At 39.0% G+C, this 23,643-nt stretch overlaps 2 pseudogenes; one reads left to right on the top strand and one right to left on the bottom strand.

Moving 5' to 3' along the window:
• LOC102842198 overlaps nt 1-23,643 on the top strand; it is a 107,850-nt pseudogene that overhangs the window by 71,470 nt on the left and 12,737 nt on the right.
• Nucleotides 18,389-19,876, bottom strand: LOC102820865 (annotated as a pseudogene).

The raw sequence follows: 23,643 nt of genomic DNA on the forward strand, positions 1-23,643 counted from the left end.
ACCTCACAAGTGACTATCTATCTCTACTTCCTTTGCCCTGCCCTCACACTTTGGCTCCCTGACTTGTTAGCTTCTCCATCTCTCTCTGGATGGAGCTGGTTTTAAACTGTACTCCTACCAGCATTGCCTTTAAACTGAGCACTTCAGTGTTTTCCTTTAAACTGCACCGTAGACAGCACTTTCTAAACCTGTTAGGGGTTAAGGCCCTAAAACTCTAAAATATTTAGGAAAAGAAAATCCGTAATGTGGTTGTCATTAGGACAGTCAATCAAGTTAATCATTATTAAGTTTTAACTGGTGAAGCTGAACATAAACTACTGAATGTGTATTTTAATGCTGACCACTAAAAAGGGGTACATTTATTCAGCCAAACAGAAAGCAAGAAGTCATTTCTTAAAACAAATTGTGAGGATATAGGTGTGGTTCTTTTGTGAAAAATAGATGATCAAAAGAAAGGCAGTTTGTAAAGTTGACTGTTAAGGTGATCTTTGGAATTAGTTTTGATGTAAGGCTCAAAATTATAGTTCAAGACAGTAGTCTCAAAGAGCACTCCTGTCTTAACCAGCCCATTAGGTCTATTTTGCTGTATTTTTCCCTTCAGGAATTTGAAATTGTGTTGTACATTTTTCTTCCATCAGACTCTATCAATTGTGACTTCTATTGGAATGGTTTGTAGTGGTATCTGGGCATCATCTAACTTTGATCTCAGGGAAGATGATGCTGTGATTCATGTAGACTGTTTGTATAGTAGTTAGTTTCTTCTTTCAGTTGTTGGTGTCCTTTCTCTTTTGCTGCAAATGAGTAGAGACCAACAGATATATCTTATGTGGTCACTCACAAGCTTTTAAGAGCCCAGACCTGTTCACCAAACTAGGATGCAGAACATGACTTTATGAACTGTATTATTCCAATGGACTCAGATGTCCTATGGGACTATGGTCCTAATCTATTAGGGGGCTCAGTTCTCTCTGTTTTCATTGAAATAGTTGACACCCAACAAGTTCCCTCCAATGCTGGGTATAGACTTCGGGTTTGACAGAGTCTTCTGTCCCTACTCTTTTGGGCCCACTTAACATCCTAATTGGAATTTGTGGGAAGCACGGTCAGACTTTCCACCATTTGGGGAGGACAAGGAGCTGTCACTTTTCAGAAAGAACGCTGATAGATCTGTGTTTTGGGTTTCAGAGCCCCAGCAGTCCCGTGGTGGTCGGGAGAGCAGCCTCTTCTTAGGTGACCCACCTCTTGACTCCTGTGCAGTGAACCTCTGTTAGAGTTTGTATCTGCCCAACAGCTGAGAGTTTCTGTGTGGGAAAGGAGCGAGCATTCTCCAAATGGGCTCCTAGAGAAGTTTGCCTTGTTTCTGTCCGAGTCCCTCCTATAGTACTACTTTAGCTGTGCATGTAGCCTCCACCCAGAACACCTGCTTCCTACTACAAAGCAGCCTCAGTCAGCAGCCCTCAGCACTGATCACAAGGGATAGCAGTCAGACCCGAAGCAGTCAGACAAGACTGTCATGTTGCTTTCAGAGGCCTGAGGTGTGGCGTTCACAGAGAGGCAGGTAGACTGCTGTCTATAGAAGCAGATTCCACTGGAAGTAGACCTGTAGCAGTATGCAGCAAACTGGCAACCCGCAGTGGGATGGTGGCTGTCACCAGCCTGTCGGATCCCAGGGAAGTCAGCCTTGCTTCTATTCAACACACGCACATACACACACACACATACACTGCAGTATGTTGGCTGTGGGGGTAACCTCCATTCGAAACTCCTGTTTCCTAAAACATGACAACCTCAGTCAACTGCCTTTGGTGCAATAGGAAGATGGGGGCAGACTGGCTCAAACCCCTTGGGAAATCTGCTTTGTTAATTTTTTTTAAGTATCTATTTATTACTTATTATTTGTTTATTTACTTTCGTTCATACAAACCAAATGTCTAACATATTTATTAGCCAATCTTTTAGTGTGGTAACATAAAAACAAAGAAAGAAACTGGAAGTTTTGCAAAACATGTTCAATTTGATCAGATCTTGGCAAAATTTAACTTAATATGGTAGAGTGCTTGGACCTAGGTACAGGATGTGTGCCATCATATGTGCAACTCCTTAGAGACCCAGCTTGCTTCTTCTCTTTGAGTTGTATCCAATTTTATTACCAGTTTTCTTTCAAATCCAAATGGGGAATGGCAGGATTCTGCTTTTTTTTCTTGGCCAGGAATTTCTTGATCCTGAAAGTCTTGTGAAAAGACATAGCAAAGATGAAAGGTAACAGCACTCACACGATGGCGAAGAAAGGAAGAAAAGCTCGTTGATTTTAGAACAGCAGCGTGGGGACCTGTGTCTTTCTATAGGTAGGAGGTATTGTTGCTCTTAGATGCTATTGAGTCAGTTCTGACTCATAGCCTAAAAAGAAACACTGCCTCGTCCTGGACCATCCTCACAATTGTTACTATTGAGCCCGTTGCTACTGCCACTGTGCCAGTCCATCTCATTGGGGATCTTACTCTATTTTACTGACCTTCCACTTTATCAAGAATGATGTCCTCCAGGGACTGGCTCCACTTGATAACGTGTCCGAAGATCAAAGTCTTGCCATCCTTGCTTCTAAGGGGCACTCTGGCTGTACAGAATGCTTCCAACACAGATTTCTTTATTCTCTGGTAGTCCATGGTACTTTAAATATTCTTCTCCATCACAATTACTCAAATGCATCAATTCTTCTTTGATATTCCTTATTCACTGTCCAACTATCACATGCATATGAGGTCATTGAAAATACCATGGCTTAGGTCAGGTGCACCTTAGCCCTGAAACTAGTATCTTTGCTCTTGAATACTTTAGAGAGGTCTTATGCAGCCAATTTGCCTAATGCAGTACATCATGTGATTTCTTGACTGTTCTTCCATGAGTGTTGATATTATATTCAAACAAAATGATGTCTTTGACAACTTCAATTTTTTCTCCATTTGTCATGATGTTATTTATTGGTCTAGTGGTGAGGATTTTTTTAAAATTTACATTGAAGCGCAGCCCATGCCGAAGGCCGTGATGTTTGATCTTCATCAGTTAGTCCTTTTCACAAGCTTCATCTGCATCTCTCAGGTTGTTAATGAGTCTTCCTCCAAACCTGATGCCACTTTCTTCTTCATATAATCCAGCCCTTCACTTTAATTGCTCAGCATAGATTAAGTATGGTAAAACAATGTAACCCTGATGCTCACCTTTTCTGATTTTAAACCATTCAGTATCCTTGTCTTCTGTTTAAACAACTGCCTTTCGTCTGTGTACAGATTCTTCATGAATACAAGAAAGTGTTCTCGAGTACCCATTCTTCTCAGTGTTATCCATAACATGTCATGATCCTTGCAGCTGAAAGCCTTTTTGTAGTCAATAAAGCACAAGTAGACATCATTCTGGTATTCTATGCTTTCAGCCAACTTCCATTTGACGCCAATAATGAGATACCTAGCCCTGTTCTAAGTCCACCTTGAGTTTCTGCTAGTTCCCTATAGATGTACTGTTTTAATAGTGTTTTAATTATCTTCAGCAGAATTTTACTTGCATGTGATATTAATGATATTATTCAATGATTTCTGCATTTTGGTGGGTCACTCCTCTTTGGAAAGGGCACAAATATGGATTTCCTTCAAAGCTGTCTTCCAAATTTCTTGGCATTGATGAGTGAGTGCCTCCAGTGCTGTATCAGTTTGTTGAAAATTTTTCATTTTGTATTCATTCAATTCCTGGTGTCTTTTTTTCTTTCTTTTCACCAGTGCCTTCAGTGCAGTTTGGACTTCTTCCTTCGTACTTTCAGCATCATTCAATGTTTGGCCCATAGAATCCTTCAACATTTCAAGTTGAGGCATGATATTTTTCTTCACTTATTTCAACTTGAGAAATTCTGAGCTTTTTTTTCCCGCCAGGTCTTCACACATTTCATTATAATACTCGACATTGCTTTTTAGGGCTGCCCTTTGAATTTTTCTGTTCAGCTCTTTTACGTCCTCGGTTTTTCCATTTGCTTTTATATCTCTTTGCTGGGGAGCAAATTTCAGAGTCTGATCTGACATCCTATGTAGTCTTTTCTTTCTTGCTTGCTTTTAATGACCTTCTGCTTTCTTCCTGTATGATGTTCTTGAATTCTCCTGGTCTTCAGTCTCATTATTTTTAATGAGCTTTTTCTTCTTCCTGTATGATGTTCTTGATGGCATTCCATAGTACTTCTGGTCTTCTGTAAATAGTATCTAATGCATAAAATCTGTTTTTGAGATGGTCTCTCAATTCAAGTGGGATATGTCCAAGGTCCTCTCATGAACTTGTTTTAATTTTCTTCAGCTTTACCCTGAACTGGCATATGAGGAATTGATGGTCTATTCCGCAGTCGGCCTCTGACCTAGTTTTGTCTGATGATGCTAAGTGTTTTCACTGTCCTTTACACTAGTAGGAGATGTGGTGTTCAGAAAAGCAGGTTATTTAGCTGGAGTCACTTGCCCAGTTCCCTAACTCTTCTAACTGTTGGGAAGGAAAGAGATGGTGAGAGAAGCGATTCGCTTAATGTGTATGCCTCGTTTATTCTTTCCCAGGTGCAGTTCTTTGCTGCTATCCTCTGTTTGCCAATTAAGAATTCCTCTTGGCTGAGCATTTTGTTTTTGTTGTACAAGAGGGCTTCAAAAAGTTCATGGAAAATGAAATTTTAAAATAATTGAATTTTTCCACAAACATTTTGAAGCATCCTTGTATTTCTCGTTATATTTGTGGAATAAATTTGGAATGATGGTTTATTTATACTGCCATTTTCTCTAAATTTGGCCTCCATGGCTTTTAGGCGAAATTGGCTATTATTGAGGATTCTTTGACTGTATGTGTCACCTCCCTCTTGCTGTTTTGAAGATTGTCTCTGTCTTTTGGAAGTTTGATGGGCCTGTGTAGGGTTTGCTCTCAGTTTATTTTACTTGGATTTCCTTCAGTCTCTCAGATATTTTGATGAGTGTTTTCCTTCACATTTAGAAAGTTTTTGACAGCTGACCAGGTGATATAGATGGGCTGTCAAATCATCTTTCTACATGTTCATTTATTCAAATATTCTTTCAATCCATTTTTCACTCTCCTATCCTTTCTGACGTGGTGCTGTAGCATAAGCACTGCACTGCTAGTCACAAGAGCAACAGTTCACACCCACCAGTCTCTCCTCAGAAACCCTACACAGGGTCGCCATATGTTGGAATTGACTTGACAACAGTGAAAAACAAAATCCCTTTGGGACCACCAATCATCTGTTAGTTTGTTGTACTGTGGTGACTTTCAGGGTACTGTGATGCCGGAAGCTATGCCACCAATTTTTAGATACCAGCAGGGTCACTACAGAGTCCTGCTGTGACGCTGTGGGTTAATGCACCTAGACTACAAGTCAGTTTGAACTGCAAGGTTGGTGGTTCAAACTCCACAGTCGCTCCTCGGAAACCCTATGTAGGGTCACTTTGGATTCCTGGTGTGGTGCTGCAGGTTAACATCCTGGACTGCAAAGTTGGTTTGAACCGCAAGGTAGGTGGTTCAAGCTCACCAGCTGCTGCTTGGAAACCCTATACAGGGTCACTATGGGTCAGAACCAACTCCATGGCACTTAATGATGAATGGTTGGAACCAGCTAGATTACACTTAACAATGACAACAGGGTCACCATGGTATAACACTATCATAAGCACTGGACCTCAAGGTCAGTTTGAAATGCAAAGTCAGTGGTTCAAACTCATTGGCTGCACCTCAGAAACCCTATAAAGCGTCACTATGATTTGGAACTGACTTGACGGCACTTAGTAACAACAGGATTACCATGGTGGACAGGCTTCATTAATGCTTACAGACTAAGACAGACCCAGAAGAATGAGAGGAGGTGCTCCTTATTCCTCTGTGCCAAGAAACTTGAATGATTGCTACATGTTTAATCAATTTGAAGAGATCCTCATTTATGTTCATTCCAAAGAAATATGATCCAATAGAATGTAGAAATCATTGAACAATAACATTAGTGTCACATGCAAATAAAATTTTGTTGAAGAAAACTCAAAAATGGAATACATTGACAGGGAACTGTCAGAAATTCAAGGCAGATTTAGAGGAGATAGAACATGTGATATCATTGATGACATCAGATGGATCTTAGTTGAAAGCATGTTGTTGTTGTTAAAAGCCATTGAGTCATTTCCAACTTACACTAAGTGAAAGAAGCTAGAACCAAATATTGATTATATTTTATAGGTGGGGACTTCAAAAAGTTCAGTTGAAAATTTCCATTGTCTTTTAATTCAAAATTTCCATGACCTTTTGGAGCCCCTTTGTATTTCTATGAGAATGGAAAATAGATTAGTGGTTTACAGGATTTGGGAATATGGTGAGAGATTGATTACAAAGAGGCAGCCTGGAGGAATTCTTGGGGTGAGGGAACTTTTATGGTACCATTGTTGCTAAGTGCCATAGAGTCAGTTCTGACTCACAGTGACCCTGTGTAGGGTTTCCGAGAAGTGGTTGGTGTGCTTGAACTGCTGACCTTGTGGTTCAAACCAACTTTACAGTCCAGCACATTAATCCATAGTGCTAACACACAGTCATAACACCTATGACTTTGGAAGATTGGGCTTTCTGTTCCTGCAAAGAGGTACAGGGTGGACACTTAACAGCAACAGGTTCAAGACAGGTGGAAATAGCGGTGTCTGTATGCATGTGTTTGTATATATTTTCCTATCTCTGTTCACTAAGTGCACCTAGAAGCAGAGATGCTTTATTATCAACAGGCACAGCTGGTGCCTTGATCTGGATCTTAATACCAGTCTCCAATAAAGGAAGGAGCGCCTTGGAAAAATGATTGAATTGAAGACTAGGGTAAAGGAAATGCGAGTGGAGCATCTTGTAGTGTCAGAAAATAAGGAGGTGCTCAAAGGGGGGCAGGAAAGATCAGGTTATGTCCAAAGGGCATACAAGCCAGTCTGAAAGCGTTCCAAGTGGCCAAAACTGAACTAATGTGATCAATAAATTAAAAACATAAATATTGTACTCTAACCCAGAAAATAAAATAAATATCTGTGAGTCCATGCTGATATAAATAAATGGTTGAAAATAAATAAACGGGAGAAGACAATTCTTCCTTACAGAGAATTTCAGTTAATAAATGTAGAATGGATGAAGGCAATAGAAAATCACCATTAGACCACAATACAATAAGTACTACAAGCAAGATAGATGTTAAAATCAATTGGTAAGATTTGAAGGGCAAACAGAAGGTTTCCCTGGCTTCAAGTACACCCCCTAAAAAATATTCATTCATTGCATATGGAAAGTATTAACTTTACAGTATTGTATTCTGATAGACATTAACCATGCAGTCAATGTTAATAATAATGAGACGTTATATTATGTGTCCCTCATAGGATAAACTGAGGACACACTGCCGCAAAATCGATTACCTTAGTCTTTGCATAGATTATTCATAATTCTAGTTCCAAGGCTTTCTAAATTGTTGAAGTGCTTCTGTTTAATACTGAGGAAGGTCATAAAATATTCTTCTAGCAAATGTGTAACATAAACAGTGACTTTGTATAAAATTAACTAATAAAATAATGAATGAGGTGCTTTTGTTAATTGGTCATAGTGTAGAAATAAAGAGTAGAAGTGACAAGCAAAATTTTAAACTTACACTGACTTTGAAACACCTTATGAGTCCAACTAAACTTAATATTAAGTTATTTCGTTTAGTTTAACATTCAGCTGTGTAAAGCATATTTTGAAAGATATATCTGAAAATAAGTTTTCATTTAAAAATAAATTATATATACTTTAATTTTGCTTTAATCTCCTGTGCTTAGTATTACTTAACACCTGGGTTTTGAAAATCAGTTGAATAAATAATTATGTTATAATTTTACAGAATAAGTATAAACTTTCTTTAAATATTTTATTGTGTTAAACATTTTACTGTGTACTTCTTAGTCTGTGAATGTAGGCCATAAGCATATCAGTGTCAGGTTTAAAAGATTTATGTGCTTTTTTGCTTTGACTTGGATATTGTGTTTGGGTTCCTATAAGATGAGAGATTTGATTTCTTCTCAATCACTACCAGTAAAATCAGTGAAGAATTAAGATGAAAAAAGCAAAGGCTTTAGGAAAAACAAAGATTTGTTGTTTCTTTAGTGACCTCTGCCAGGTTAGACTGATAAGTATTTTGTGACTTGAGCCTTGTACCACTGAATATGCTGAGACTCATATAGGTTTTCCTCAGAGTGTGAGGCAGTGTGAACTGCTTTTCCTAATGGAATGAATTACCCTAATTTTACACCGTTTTTAGAGAGCGTTGGAACAGGAGAAAGAGAAAATGGCAAAAACTAAAGAAAAAGATTAGATTTTTGCAACTTACCTTTATAGCTGATTGTCTTACCCTATGTAGGAGTGACATAATTTTACTACCTCTTACCTACCTAGTTGAACCGCATCATGTGAGAGAACTAATCATTAGCCTATATTTTTTCTAGGGCTTTCCACGGAAGTGAGTCACACATTGTTTCTGGCTTTACTTGCTGTCCCTCCCTAGTACAGCAGCTTAGGGTGCTCTGTACAGCATGAGAGGAGTCCTAGCACAGGGCCAGAGATGAGGCTGAGGTGTGGGGAGGGAGGTCAAGTGATTGTTCTGGAAAGTGCCGAGACTGGCCATAATGAGTAAGGATGCTAAGTGTTCTGAAATAATATAGAGCAAACATTTGACACATGTACACACACATACTTTTGTCTGTCTAGTTTTTATCATTATCTTTGAAAATTGCTTTAAAATGTATACTGAGATTCTCTTCAGCATGGATTTCAGCACATTTTTTTGTGTTGGTGCCAAGAACACAGTGTTCTGTTAAGTCATTCAGTGACGAAGATTATTGGCTTGCTGCCAACCAGGGCCAAGTTCATTCAAATAAGTTTCACTGTAGATTCTGACTCTGCATGAGGAATGTTGGTCTTGTCTTTGCATGATAGGTGGATCTGGGGAAGTAGTTGTTTTAAAACAAGCTTATTAAAACTTCTTGTTTTTCAGGTTTATGGTTTATTTCATATACAAACAGTGCTTTGATACTGGTATTACACTTTTGTCTACTTATTGGCTTTCCATGCCTGAACTGGTAAAATATGACAGCTCTCCCACCCATTAACATAAACATGTACCACATTGACACTGACCCTGCTGTGCTTTAGGATATGCCTTCATAATTCTAAGGAAGACATATAGATTCAGAAAATGCTTTTCTCTGTTACATGTATGGACTAAAAATCAGAAAAGGTGAATTAGAAGCAAGGGAAATATATCTTTTATAAGAAGGCATACCTATTGGCTATTTTGGACTCCTAGTCTAGCACTGTAGGATCAGCACTGGACTGTGATCCACAGGGTCGGCAGTTCAAACTCACCAGTTACTCCTTGGAAACTTATAGAGTCGCTATAAGTTGGAACTGACTCAACAGCACTAAACAACAAATCAACTATTTTATTTATTCCTACAGTCACTGAATTCTTTTCTCAGCTTCTTTATTTTTCTTTTACCATCTTTTTTTTTCCTACCCACATAAATGCCTTGACCTTTTTGCATTAAAGATTAGTTTTTGGCTTTCCCCTTCACCTAGTGACACTTGGACAGTAGTACAGTGGTACAGGTGTGATCAGGTATGCTTGGATGAGATGCAGTAACTACACCGAAAGCTAAAGATTAGAGCTAATTATGCCACTCATTTGGCACTTGGCAGTTTAACCTGGAAACTATATGTACGTGTATGTAAGAAAGTTTTTTCTAAAAATCTTTCATTCGTGTATAAGTGAAGGACTGAGCAGACATACCTTTTCTTATAATTTGCTCACTAGACCCTCAGAAGATAACTTTTTTCTGTTATTACAGTATTTAGGCAAAGTACTCTGTTTTATTGATACTAGTGAAAGTTTTTAATGAAGGCTTACTTTAGTGTCTGCTACAGTTTTACGTTTTGGCTAATGTTGTTGTTGTTGTTGTTGTTAAGTGCCATAAAGTCGATTACGACCCACAGTGACCCTGTATAGCGTTTTTGAGGAGCAGCTGGTGAGCTTGAACCGCCGACCTAGCAGTTCAAATGTCTTTGCAGTCTCACACATTAACCCACAGTGCCATACCAGGACTCCTGTCTGGTAATAGGTAGCAAATTACATTTGCTTTATTATTTACTTGGGTACTTGAGGTTTCTTTTTGTGATTGATCACTATCTTTTTTATTAATTAATGTATGTCTAGAATCTGCCCTGATGCCTGACCCACGTTACTCACCAAATACTCATAACCTGCCTGGTTAATGGATAGCAAGTCAGACATATGATGAATGGAGCCTATTTTATGACTTATCACAGACAAACACATACCTCCACACACAGATATATGAATTTACAGACATTTATTAAATATTTTAAAGATAGCATTTCATATGTTGTTTTTTGTTGTTGTTAAGTGCCATTGAGTCAGTGCTAACTCATAGCAACGTTGTATAGGGTTTTCAGGGAGCTTCTGGCGGGTTTGAACCATCAGCTTTGCGGTCAACAGTATGGTGCCACACCAGGACTCCTAACATTTCATATGATACTGTAGCAGCATGAAGGTTCAGTGAGTTCAAAATATTGACGCCATATGCAGTCAATAATACAAATCAGTCTTGGCTTTTAAGGGAAATTTATGAAGTTTGCTTCCTGATACAAACAAATTTTCAGCTATGGAAAAATTAAGTTGGTAGGTTTTTGTACTTCATTGAGAAGAATTTTTAATTGTGCTGTAGCATCCACTCTCATTAGGACTGGCTGTTTGAAAGTCGACAGCCCACTAACAAAACTAATGTATTTCATAGGTTGAACATGTGGATGGAGCTTGTATAACTTACACTTCAGAAGAAATTCTATTGGAAAATATTGTTAAGTAGAGAGCACCTTATGGTGGGTGAGGAGTTTAAATCTGATATTCAAAGTAAGACCAGCATATACCTAAATTCCAGGAAAATTTGAGTGGTGAACTATATAGCTCATCATATTTGTATAGTAATAATAGCTATGATTTCTTGGGTGCTTACCTAATGTGTTAGGGGCACTACAGGATCTATTTTATATAGTTTCTTATTAAATCTTCCCAGTAGCCCTGTTATTGTACGCATTATCACATCTATTTTGCATATGTGTAGAAAATAACTTGTGTCTCAGATTGATTAAAAACTTGCCCAGCATTTCTCTGCTGGTAAGGTACAGAAAGAGGACAACGAGGGGAAATCTTTAAATTAGATCTTGGAGAAGAAAATCTCTTGTGTTCTCCCTGTCAGTTTAGGTTTAAGTGCTTGCTTCGTGTTGTGCTTCTTAAATAAGTAGGAAATGAAGGAATAGGGAAAAGAATATGAAATCCTCATCTCTGCTTATACAAGAACATTTCTTTGCTGTCTTGCTTCTGTTCATCATTTATGTAGTCTTGCATCTGAATTTCTGGGCCTTGGCACACATTGGTATTTAGATCGGAGGAAGGGAACATCACTCCACCAGGATCTCGTCTCCCCCACCCACTCCCTTGCTGCCTGTCAGAACGTGTAGTGCTTATCTTGCCTGTGTGGGAGACCATCTGTGCTTTGCTGTTCAATGTCCATCTTGTAGTTACCTGAGGCTGCCCGCTTTACTCTAGGATAGCTGCCTGAAAAGGCAGGGGTGGAGGGAGAGGCTCAGGAAGTCAAAGTGAAGGAAAAGTTTGCTTTCATTTATGAGGGGGCATCAAAAATGTGTGGGCAAATGGAATTGAATGATAATGGAATTTTTCCATGAACTTTTGAAGCCTCTGATCTTTATTTTGTCCCATCATTTCACTTTACTTTTCATTGTGGTTTACATTCTCCCTGTGGAATGATGAAGCAGGATAGCATTTATGTCCCTCAGTACATAATTTTTGGTTCTTTTGTTTTAATTAACCTGAACTGCTAATATGGAAAAGTAGCGTTAGCTTCATACTCATTTCCATTATTATGTGCTTTTGTTTTTATTGTTTACTTATAAGAAAGAAATCTAAAGTCTGGAATTTAGAAAAGAATCAGGAAAGGAAATGGGGAGGATTAAAAAGGAAAGGAGACTTCTTCGTATGTGTGTAACTTGTAGTGTTTTAACGCTTCATGGAGGTCAGTTGTTAAGTGCTGTCAAGTTGTTATGACTCATAGCGACCCTGTATAGGGTTTCTGAGAAGCCACTATTGAGTTTGAACTGCTAACCTTGTGGTTCAAACTGACCTTGTTGTCGAGGACTTATCCTAAGTGATATTAAACCCACTGCCATGGCATCAGTTCTAATTCAGAGTGACCCTGTCTAAATTTTTGAGACTGTAAATGGTTATGGAATTAGCTTCATCTTCCCACCACAAATGTCTGGTGGGTTTGAACTCCTGATCTTGCAGTTAACCGTCTATCCTGCAGTGCCACCAGGGCTCCTTGTAAGTGGTATTAGAGAGTATAAATATAAATGTGCTTATATAAGGTTTGTGGTGTTCAGTGGCTTAGGTTCATCCAGGCAGTCTTTGCTTTTCCAGCCTAGTACAAGTTGGTATCCTCATTTGCCAAACGTTTTAACAAGCAAACTGATTTTTTGAGAGACCATTCTATTTTATAAAGACCTAAATATTGAGAGGTTATCTAATTTTTTCCAACAAATAATTCATTCAGAAATGTATGCTCACTCCTGAGTTTGGCTCATTTTAATGATGGGAAGAGATAAGTTTAGCAGATTGTCTTAATTTAAGATTAGGGTTTGAGGCTCAGGGCTCCCTATACCTTTCTCACAATAGTCATGTAAAGGAAAAACAGTGATAGAGAGTCCCAGCTTGTCTTCCTGTACTTCTTGCTAAACATGGCTTGACATAGGCTTACACTGTCTCAGTTCCTCAGCTCAAGAGCACTGCTGGGCCCTGATACCACCGTAATGTAACAGAATCCTGTTATTATTTCAAGTAAAACTAAAGATTTAATTTGTTTTCATAGAACACATTTCTATTTTTATAGGCTTTCAACATACCCATTTAGGAAGTACTTAGAATGTTGGGGACACACACAGTTAATTGCTTTTTCTCTCCATTTAAAAAATAATTCAGAATCACAGCACATTAGAGTTAATGTATGTTTGTGCATTTCATTTTTATTTAAAAACACTAACTTTAGCATGCCTGAAACTTCACAGACATCTGGGGTGAAAATGAATCACAGAAATCTCAGACCCTTTTACAGATGTTTAGAATAATTCTGTTTTATATTATTTGCCTTGGCACATTAGATAAAGAGTTTACATCACCTACTGTTACTGAGTTGAAACAGAAATTTTAGTTCCAAACTTTGACCATGTGCTTTGTTTAGAAATTCTGGGCTGTGGACTCTGCTTTTCTGGGAGTTACATGTCCTGGTCTGTGCATCAGAGTTGTGAGCAGAACCTGGGATCCCCTTTCTTTGCTGTTGTTCCCAAAGGGGCAAGAAGCTGATGAATACCGTATAATCATTTTTTTAAAAAATTCTTTATTATTATTATTATTAAGTTTTCATTGTGAATTGAGTGATAGTTTACATGGGAGAACATCAGTGTTACACTCATCATTTCATTGCAATGATTACAATCTTCTCCATACATCATCATTCAACAGTATTTGCTTCCGTTTCCTCTGTTTTTTTGGAGGATGGGGATGTACACAAAACCGCTCAGAAATATATAATAATTTAAACAACCAAGGGTACATTCTGCAAGCCTGCTTCCTGGCCACCAGCACTCAGTCTTTTTCTTTCCATGTCCTCATCAGGATAATAATTTTTTGTCTGAACTTTTCTTCAAGATGAAGATAGGGCATAAATTTGTTTGAATTCTTTCCCCCATTCCTAGAAAATGAACTTAACAACGGTAGGTAAATGAGTAATTTCTGTATATGTTCTACAGTTTAGTGAAGAGAGAATTGCATCACCAAAAAAATAATAGTAATTGTTCATGTGTGTTGTGTGCATTTTAAAGTGTAATTGAGTGAGCCTGGAGAAATTTGTTTTAACCTTGATTGTCATTAATTCATTTTAACTACATGAGAAGATGTTCCAGGGTAGGAGGCCCATGGATACTTGGGGCACAGGCCAATGATATATGACCCTGTAGGGCCCAAGAATCTGGCTCTGTCTCATCATGGTAGTATTAGTAAAACCTGCCAGCTGGTGCCTGTCAAGAATGTCATTTTAGCATTGGTCGTCCTCTCAGTTTTGAAAGAAGCTAGCAATCCAGATCTGTGTGTAAAATCTCTCAATTTCTATATGTTGGCAACTAGTTCAACAAAAACCAAACCCAAAGTGAAAAACACTGTAGGCCAAACCTAACATGTCCACTGCCTGCCAGTTTGTATTCTGTGTTTTAAGATATTTTATGGAATTGTTCCTTGTTCATGTTATTTTCCCTTTTGGAATTGCTGTGCCATCAGCATTTCTTTGGTGCTGTTTGCATTCATGGTATTAAGATTCTTATTTAACAAACATTTATTGAGTGTGTATGGCAAACATTCACATATATTACTTCATACCCTTCTTAAATGCTGTTCTTTGTTTTGTTGTTTGTTTCTAGTGTTGAAAATAAGTGATGAATGTAAGACAGCATGCCAAATCTGGGATACATCAGCTTGTTAGACCTTGCTTCACTGTACCAAATCTGAGATGCATTGTGCCAGAGCTGCGTGGTACTCACAGGTGGTCCCCAATTCCTAGACTGCCTGGAAGGCCATTAGAAAAAGGAAACTAAAAACTAATATTAGCTGCCCCATAAACTTCACAGTATGCTTGTCAGAGCCTGAACACACAGTACCAAACAGAAAGCCACTTTATTACTTAAAAAAGGAAGCAAACAACAGCCAACATGTGAGCAGTCCTTCTGGTTCAAAAACTGTGTGTCAGAGATGGAAAACTTCCACACACCCCCCATCTTCTTGTGTCGTGGTGAGGGACTTAAAGGGATGGTTTACGTAACACGCAAAGACCCCTCTTTTTTCCCTCCCCCCAGCTTCTGGAAACTGCCCTTGTGGATATAAAGGATATCAAAGGACTCTTTTATGAAAGCCACCCACCTGGCATCGTGGCTGCAGGACACAAGGGGAGCCTGCCTTCTGCTGGTCTCCCTCTAGTCAGGTATGTCCACTTAGGTGGACTATAATCTTAATGTTGTAAGTATGCCAGTAATACCTTAGCTGACGAGACAGAAAAATCTTTCACCTAGCTATTTTATACCCTCAACTATGTGACTCGTGGTGTGGCGCTGTAGGATGAGTACTGAACTGCAAACCACATGGTCAACGGTTCAAACCTCCAGCTGTTCCTCGGAAACCCTGCACAGGGTCACTATGGGTCGGAACTGACTCATTGGCACTTAACAAGGCTATATGAATTGTTAATATGGAGAATTTTTCCACTTAATCACTCCAGGAGGGGGTGTATAGATGTCTTGGCTTCTTGTCCAAAAGTATATCTCTTAACCATGTTCACATTTAGACAAATCACTAGGCAGGACTGTGGGGGGTGGGTATGATGGTTGATTTCTAAAGCCCAAGGGGAGGAATTGGGAAGACCATAGATAGTGTTCCAAAGAACTCCTTCCTAACAATGAACTATGCTTATTAAATGATAAAATATGTACAACCAATAAATGGATTAAATGATCCCAGTTGCATAAAAAGAGGTATCCAACGTACTAATTCTGTGTCATAGGGTAGGTCACCAAACCTCTCTGACCTCAAATTTTATCATCCCTAAAATAGGAATAGTAGTATCGACTATTAGAACTTACAATAAAGTAGGCATGAGGATTTTCAGAACTTGTGTTTTGTAAATTATAAACCACTGTATGAATTATTATAGTAGTTTATTAATTTATAATTTATTAATATATACTTAATGAATATATAATTCAGTTAAGCATATAATAGGATTTTCCATCTGATAATTAATAATGATCTCAAAATGATTCTGGTTGGAATCTCCACAGATTGAAGTTTTCAGGAAGGAGACTAGGGAGTTAGGGTCCATATGAGGAGCCCCTGTAGTCAGCTAGGTGTAGTCTATTGTAAGTCTGGTTTGGGCTGTCAGGAACCAACACCAAATACTCACATGTGCATTACTAGATAGAACAAGGTATGGTTCCCCAATTAGAAACTTCAGTATTACCTGGGAATTTTCTAAAAATGCAAATTTTGTGGCTTACCCTAGACCTCTGAGTCAAATTCTAGAGGTGACACCCAGCAATCTCTGTTTTAATACGTCTTCAAGGTGAGCAGTTCAAACCCACCAGCTGTTCCACAGGAGACAGATGAGGTTTTTTGCTCATCTGGAGTCCAGAGTTTATTTATTGTACAGCATCACACCAAGACCCTGTAAAACTGTTATTCATCCCTTAATTATGAGATAAAGCATTTCATTCTTGCTGAAAGTGTTTTGTGCATTAAGCCTAGAACAGCAACTAGTAGGCTTTAATCTACTGTGTAGACTGGAAACTGACCCTACCCCTCCCACATGCTTGAATAGCTTCTGCTCTTGGATATTAGGCTTTTAAAAGCCGAGTACTCCTGTGATCCCAGTGTTCCTGTAGGTGCAGTGGGCTTCTGCCTCCTGTGTCCTTGACATGGACTTTGTAGCTGTCGCAAACTCAGTACTAGTTTACCTGCTGGAGCCATTGCCATCCTGGTGACCTATCTGGTCAAAATCTATATGTGGAACCCTGGCTGCTTTTCCAAGTAGTGTTTTTGATCTTACAACTTCAAAGCAAGTTTATGGTTTTTCTTTTCCCCTTAATATGTAATCTGTGAACCCTAGCTCTATATGAGGGACTAACTCTACTAATTATTAAATCTGCTCAGTTGTTTAATTCAGACCCATTCCTTCCTGTTCACCCCCGTGCTGATAATTACATTTTTACTCTAGAAATCTGGGATCAGAAACTGCATTTTAACAAAATTCTCAGGTGATTCTTACATGTACATGAGAATCACTGCAGATCCTGTTAAAAATGTAGACTATGATTCAGTATATTTGGGATAGAACCTGAAGGAACCCATTCAGTGTCCTGGTTTAATTCCCAGTTGGCTGGCCCAAGCTGGCCCTCTTTTGTGTATCAGTGAAATTCTCACTCAGGACAATTGTTAGTTGTTGTTTTCAGTTTTAGTAAATCTTACAAACTGATTTCTAAAATATGTTTCCTGGGAAGTCTTTTTACATTGGCACTTACAGTAAAGCAGGCCTAGTAATCTAAAAAAGTCATTTAGAAAGGCAGCTGAATCTTTATCATACTTTTTTTTCTCTTCGTCTGTAGTTTGAACTTGTCTTGAATTCATATATAGTGTAGATTCTGAGGTGAATTTTTAGATGTTGCCTGTGTGTCCCTAAGTAGATAGCAAACTGACAGTCCTACTGTGGTGATAACGGTTATGGTGGGAGAGTGAAGTGTGCTGGTACCCTCCCACCTACCAGTACCACTTGGCAGAGTCCCTCCTTCAGTTTGCTCTGCAGCAGACTCCAGCCCTCCACAAGAGGGCTGTGTATAGCTGACTACCTATGGTAGAAGAAGGAGCCCATAGTTGCTTGAAGATTGATATCTACATAGCTTGTCTCTTTTGCCAGAGAACCTAGGTTATATAGAAAAATTAAAGCAAAAACAAAACAATAAAACCAACATTTTCTCTTGAAACATTAATCTTCTTATTAGGGCATTAAGCTCGAAAACAAGCCATGGTTGAATGTGCTATGTACCTCCTGTGCGGAGGGAGCTCTTCCTCACCTACTCTGGTTAACATGGACCGCACATTCCAGGGAACAGGATGGAAAGCCTATGGACTCCTGTGCCCCATCTACCTGGGGTTCCCTTCCCACAATTGGCAGACACTATTACTAAATTCTTCCAGTAATTAAGGAAAAATATCTATGAAGATAGATTCTTCTTACCCTTTTTAGACCAATGATAGGATCTCCTACTTGTTCTGCGCTTGGTGTGACGTGGCCCTGAAGTCTTCCCAGAGTGATGTGGGAAGAATTTCCTTCTATTTATGATTGTGTAACATTCTATCCTACAAGAACACTGTTATTTACTTGTTTTTTCTTCTGTTTTTACAGTCTTTTTATTATTGTTATTATTATTAACAGGCAAAATAATTTTTTAAAAAACAACCAAAACCCAACAGCATCTTAAAATTGAAACAGCAGTGTCAATGGATGTATCTGGGGTACATACTCCCTGATTGAGAGGCAAGAACTGGCACATGACTGTGCATTTAGGTCTGTTTTTGAGCAAGAAGAATTAGAGCAAGGGAAACCATTAAAGAACAGAAAGCATAAAGAATTTTTCATCAGGCAATCCCAAAGTGCTCTGCTCTTTTCCTCTTCTTTGCCTCTGTTTCTTCCGTGGTTCCAGTTCCAGCTGAACTTGAGACAATCCCAAATCACTCCTTCCTCTTTTTTAGCTTCTCATCATTTTCAGATTTTCTGGAGATGGATGAGACATTCAAACCAAATCTTTGAGCTCTTTCCTTCAGCTTGTCCATGTTAATCATAGGCTTGGTGTCTGATGACAGGCCTTTTGTTGAAACTGAAGAAATGTCAAACCTAGCTGCCTGGGCAGCTTTCTTACTCTCTGAGCTTACAGGTACATTGAATCCTTCAGCCCTCTTCTGGATTCTCTCAGTCTGTAGTGGTTCAGATGTAATTTTTACTACTTTCTTTTCTGCTGTCACATCAACAATTTTTTCATGGGTTTCTTCCTCTTTGACAGGTAGTTCTGTGGGCTTTGGTTCTTCTTCCTGTTTCATCTCCCAGTACATTTTCTTCATTTACCTACTCAGCATGCTCATCAAGATATGCCTGGAGCCTGTTGACGAGCTCTTGTTTTATTTCCTTGGTCTCCAAACCACAAGCAAGATGTTCCTGCTTTAGTTCAGCAAGCTTCAGCATATGAAGCTCCACCGTCTCTGCCGCTGACTTGCTACCCTCCTCGGCTCCACTAGGCAGAATTCTAAGATGGCCTTCTTAATCAGCTGCTCCTGATGTATTTGCCCAGCATGATCCTTGGAACTGTGAATTTGGTGGGTTCTATTCCCTTGATTAAGGAGCTCTGGTAGCATAGTGGTTACGAATTGGGCTGCTAACCTCAGGGTCAGTTGTTTGAAACTACCAGCTGTTCTGCAGGAGAAAGAGGAGGCTTTCTGCTCCTGTAAAGATTTACAGCCTTGGAAACCCTGTACAGGAACCGAGTCCATGGCACATAACAACAACAACAACAATTCCCTTGATTAGGTTATATATATTACATGGCACATTTGACTTTAAGGGAGTATATCCTCAGTGGGCCTGACCTTTTACTAGAGGTCAAAAACTAAGGAATTCTCATATTCAAAGCAGGACAAGGATTCAGTGTACAGTTGCTAGCTTGAGGATGGAGGAGACATGGAAAGGAATGTCAGTGACTTGTGGGAGCCAGGAACAACCTTCAACGAACAGTCAGCAAGGAAACAGGGACCTCAGTCCTACAAGGAACTGAATTGTGCTGACAACCTCAATGAGCCTGGCAGTGACCTTTCCCCAAGAGCCTCCATACAGTATAGGCAATTGTGCACCATTATATGTACACACACACACATAAAAGGCAATGGGAATATGAAGAACTTAAATGTTTGGTTGTCTGGAAATTTCCCTGACAAACCTTAGCCTTGACACAGCAGCCCCATGATGTTTCCTTACATATTTACAGATACAGCTTTGCTATGGAAAACTTACTATCCTTCCCTCAGGGAGTACACTCTGACTTACTGGCTTAGTGCCCTTCGTAAGTCGCACAACATCTTGTTCTTATTCCTAGCATTTAGTATACTATGCTGTAACCGATTATTTCCTTTTCCATAGCTAGCCTGCGTTTTACTCTTATAGCAGCAATATCTAACGCAGAATACTTGTACTCAGTATTTGTTAAACTGATGAAGTAAGGAAAGGTGAGATGGTAGGAAAGAAAAGGTAGTTAAAGAAAGATAAGAAGGGAAGAGGGAGACCGACCATAAGAACACAGTATTCAGTAGCCAAATTAGAAAATTTTGGGTGACAGATGTCGGTGGTTGTTAATAGAGTCAGAAGAAGTAACACTGATGGTTTCATTTTGCTAGGGAGATCTCCCTTCCGAGATCATACTATTTTCAGTGAAATTTCTGTGGGGAAAGGGAGGAGGAGCTATTATAATTAGATTGAAAGCAGATTCTTGGCTTCTCTTGGTGTCTTGCAAAAGGCAAATGTGCCATTGGCCTTGATCTAAGAAGAGCCACATACTGCATACGCTTCATTCTCACTTTCCATACATGGAAAAGAAAGTCGTATAAGGGTGTCCTTTATGATAATAGTAGTTTCCATCTTATTGATACTGCTGTTCTGTAGCTTATTATTGATTTAAAAGCAACTTCTGTCTACAGTACCTCAGTTTCCTGTCTAGTTATGGAAGAGATCTATTTTGTGATTATTAGTAAACATCAGGAAAAGAATTTTGAGCATGATAAAGAAAGTAGATAACTAGATGGGATATGAAGTTCCTATTGTGTTTGCAGTGCCTACAAATGAAGGGACTAGAAACAGCTTCCACCAGAAGGTACTCAGACTTTACTTTGAAACTTGTATAGCTTGAATTACTAGTTCATTTAATGCCAAATAATAGACCGTTAATGTATTCTCTGTAACTGGGATGCATTTCCTGGGCAAATGGAAATAAAGTTTAAGAGAAAATATCCATTTATTATTTAGAGACTGGAAATTTATTGATGGGTCCATTGGTATATAAAGAGGACGTTTCAAGACATCTTAAAATGGAGAAAAAAAGACCAAGATTCTTATGAGTATGGTGTTGTTGTTGTTAGGTGTCATCGAGTCAGTACTGACTCATAGCGACCCTATGCACAACAGAACGACACACTGTCAGATCCTGGGCCAACCTCACTACCATTGCCTTGGTTGAGCCCATTGACGCTGCTACTTTGCCAATCTGTCTCGCTGGGGGTCTTCCTCTTTATCTCTGACCCTCCACCCTACCAAACATGATATCCTCCAGCTACTGGTCCCTCCTGACAATATGTCCAAAATATGAGAGACGAAGTTTGGCCATCTTGGCCTCCAAGGAGCACGCTAGCTGCACTTCCTCCAGTACAGATCTGTTTGTTCTTTTGGCGGCCCCTGGCACTTTCAATATTCTCCTCTAACACTGTAACTCAAAAGCATCAGTTCTTCTACGGTCTTCCTGATTCACTGTCCAGCTTTCGCATCCATATGAGATTATTGAAAATACCATGGCTTGGGTCAGGCACACCTTAGTCAAGATGTCAAGCTGACATCTTTGCTCTTCAACACTTTAAAAAGGTCTTGTGCAGCACATTTGCCTAATGCAATATGTCGTTTGATTTCTTGACTGCTGCTTCCATGAGTGTTGATAGTGGATCCAAGAAGAATGAAGTCCTTGACAACTTAAATCTTTTCTCTATTGGTAAGAATGTTGTTTATTGGTCCAGTGGTGAGGATTTTTGTTTTCTTTACATTGAGATGTAATCCATAGTGAAGGCTGTGCTCTTTGATCTTCATCGGTAAATATTTTAAGTCCTCTTCACTTTCAGCAAGCAAGGTTGTATCATCTGCATATCGCAGGTTGTTAATGAGTCTTCCTCCAATCCTGATGCCACGTTGTCTTCATAGAACCCAGCTTCTCGGATTATTTGCTCAGCATACAGGTTGAATAAGTATAGTGAAAGAATACAACCTTGTCACACACCTTTCTTAATTTGAAACCATTCAGTGTTCCCATGTTCTTTTTGAACAACTGCCTGTTGGTCCATGTACAGATTCCTCATGAGCACAATTAAGTGTTCCAGAATACTCATACTTCACAATGTTGTCCATAGGTTGTCATGATCCACACAAATCAAAAGCCTTTGCGAGTCAATAAAACACAGGCAAACATCTTTCTGATATTCTCTGCTTTCAGCCAAGTTCTATCGGACATCAGCAATTTCCCTTGTTACAATTTTCTTCCGAATCCAGCTTGAACCTCTGGAAGTTCTCTGTCAGTGTATGCTTGCAGCCGTTTCTGTATTACCTTTAGTAAAACTTTACTCCCTTGGGATATCAAAGAGATGGTCTGATGATTTCTGCATTCCATTGGGTCACCTCTCTTTGGAATGGGCACAAATATGGATCTCTTCCAATTAGTCAGCCAGATAGTTGTCTTCCAAATTTCTTGGCAGAGATGAGTGAGTGCCTCCAGTGCCGCCTCACTTTCTTGAAAGATTTCAACTTTTATTCCATGAATTCCTGGTGCCTTTTTCTTTGTCAATTCCTTCAATGAACCTTGCACTTGCTCCTTCAGGATTATTGGATCTTGATCATATGCTACCTCTTGAAATGGTTGAACATGAACCATTTCCTTTTGGTACAGTGACTGTGTATTCCTTCCATCTTCTTTTGATGCTTTCTGCATCATTCAAGAATTTGCCAGAGAATTCTTCAAAATCGAAAATTGAGGCTTGAATTTTTTCCCCCAGCTTGAGAAATGCTGAATGTGTTCTTTCTTTTTGGTCTTCTGACTCTAGATCTTTGCACATTTTGTTGTAATATTTGACTTTGTCTTCTCGAGCTGACCTTTGAAATTTTCTGTTCAGCTCTTGTACCTCCTCATTTCTTCCATTTGCTTTAGCAAGTCTACACTAGAGAGCAAATTTCAGTGTCTCCTCTGACATCCATTTTGACCTTTTCTTTCTTTCTTCTTAATGACATTTTGCTTTCTTCATCTATGATGTTCTTGATGTCGTCCCACAATTTTTCTGGTCTTAGGTCTTTAGTGTTTAATGTATCAAATCTGTTCTCCAGATGATCTCTAAATTCAGGTGGGATATATTCAAAGTCATATTTTGCCTCTCCTGGACTTGTTTTCATTTTTTTCAGCTTCAGTTTGAATTTGCATATGAGTAATTAATGGTCTGTTCCACAGTCTGCCCCGGCCTTGTTTTCACTGATGATATGGACCTTTTCCATCTTCTCTTTCCAAAAATGTAGTCAATTTGATTTCTATGTATTCCATCTGGTGAGGTCCATGTGTATAATCATCTCTTATGCTGCCTAAAGAAGGTATTTGAAATGAACAAATCATTGATTTTGCAGAATTCTGTCATGCGATCCCCAGCATCATTTCTGTCACCAACGCCATTTGCCAACTACTGATCCTTCCTCTTTGCTCCCAACCTTTGCCTTCAAATCACCAGTTATGATCAATACATTTTGGTTGCATGTTTGATCAATTTCAGATTAAAGAAGTTTGTAGAATTCTTCTTTTTCATCCTCACTTGCTTTAGTAGTTGTTGTGTAAATTTGAATAATAGTGGTATTAACTGGGTTTCCCTGTAGGTGCATGGATATTATCCTATTACAGACAGTATTGTACCTCATGACTGATTTGGACATGTTCTTTTTGACAATGAATGCAACACCATTCCTCTTCAATTTGTCATTTCCCGCATAGTAAACCATGTGGTTGTCAGTTTCAAAATGGCCTATACCAGTCAATTTCAGCTCACTAATGCCTAAGATA

This window comes from Chrysochloris asiatica, unplaced genomic scaffold, assembly GCF_000296735.1.
Source record: "Chrysochloris asiatica unplaced genomic scaffold, ChrAsi1.0 scaffold00036, whole genome shotgun sequence".
Classification (NCBI taxonomy): Eukaryota; Metazoa; Chordata; class Mammalia; order Afrosoricida; family Chrysochloridae; genus Chrysochloris; species Chrysochloris asiatica.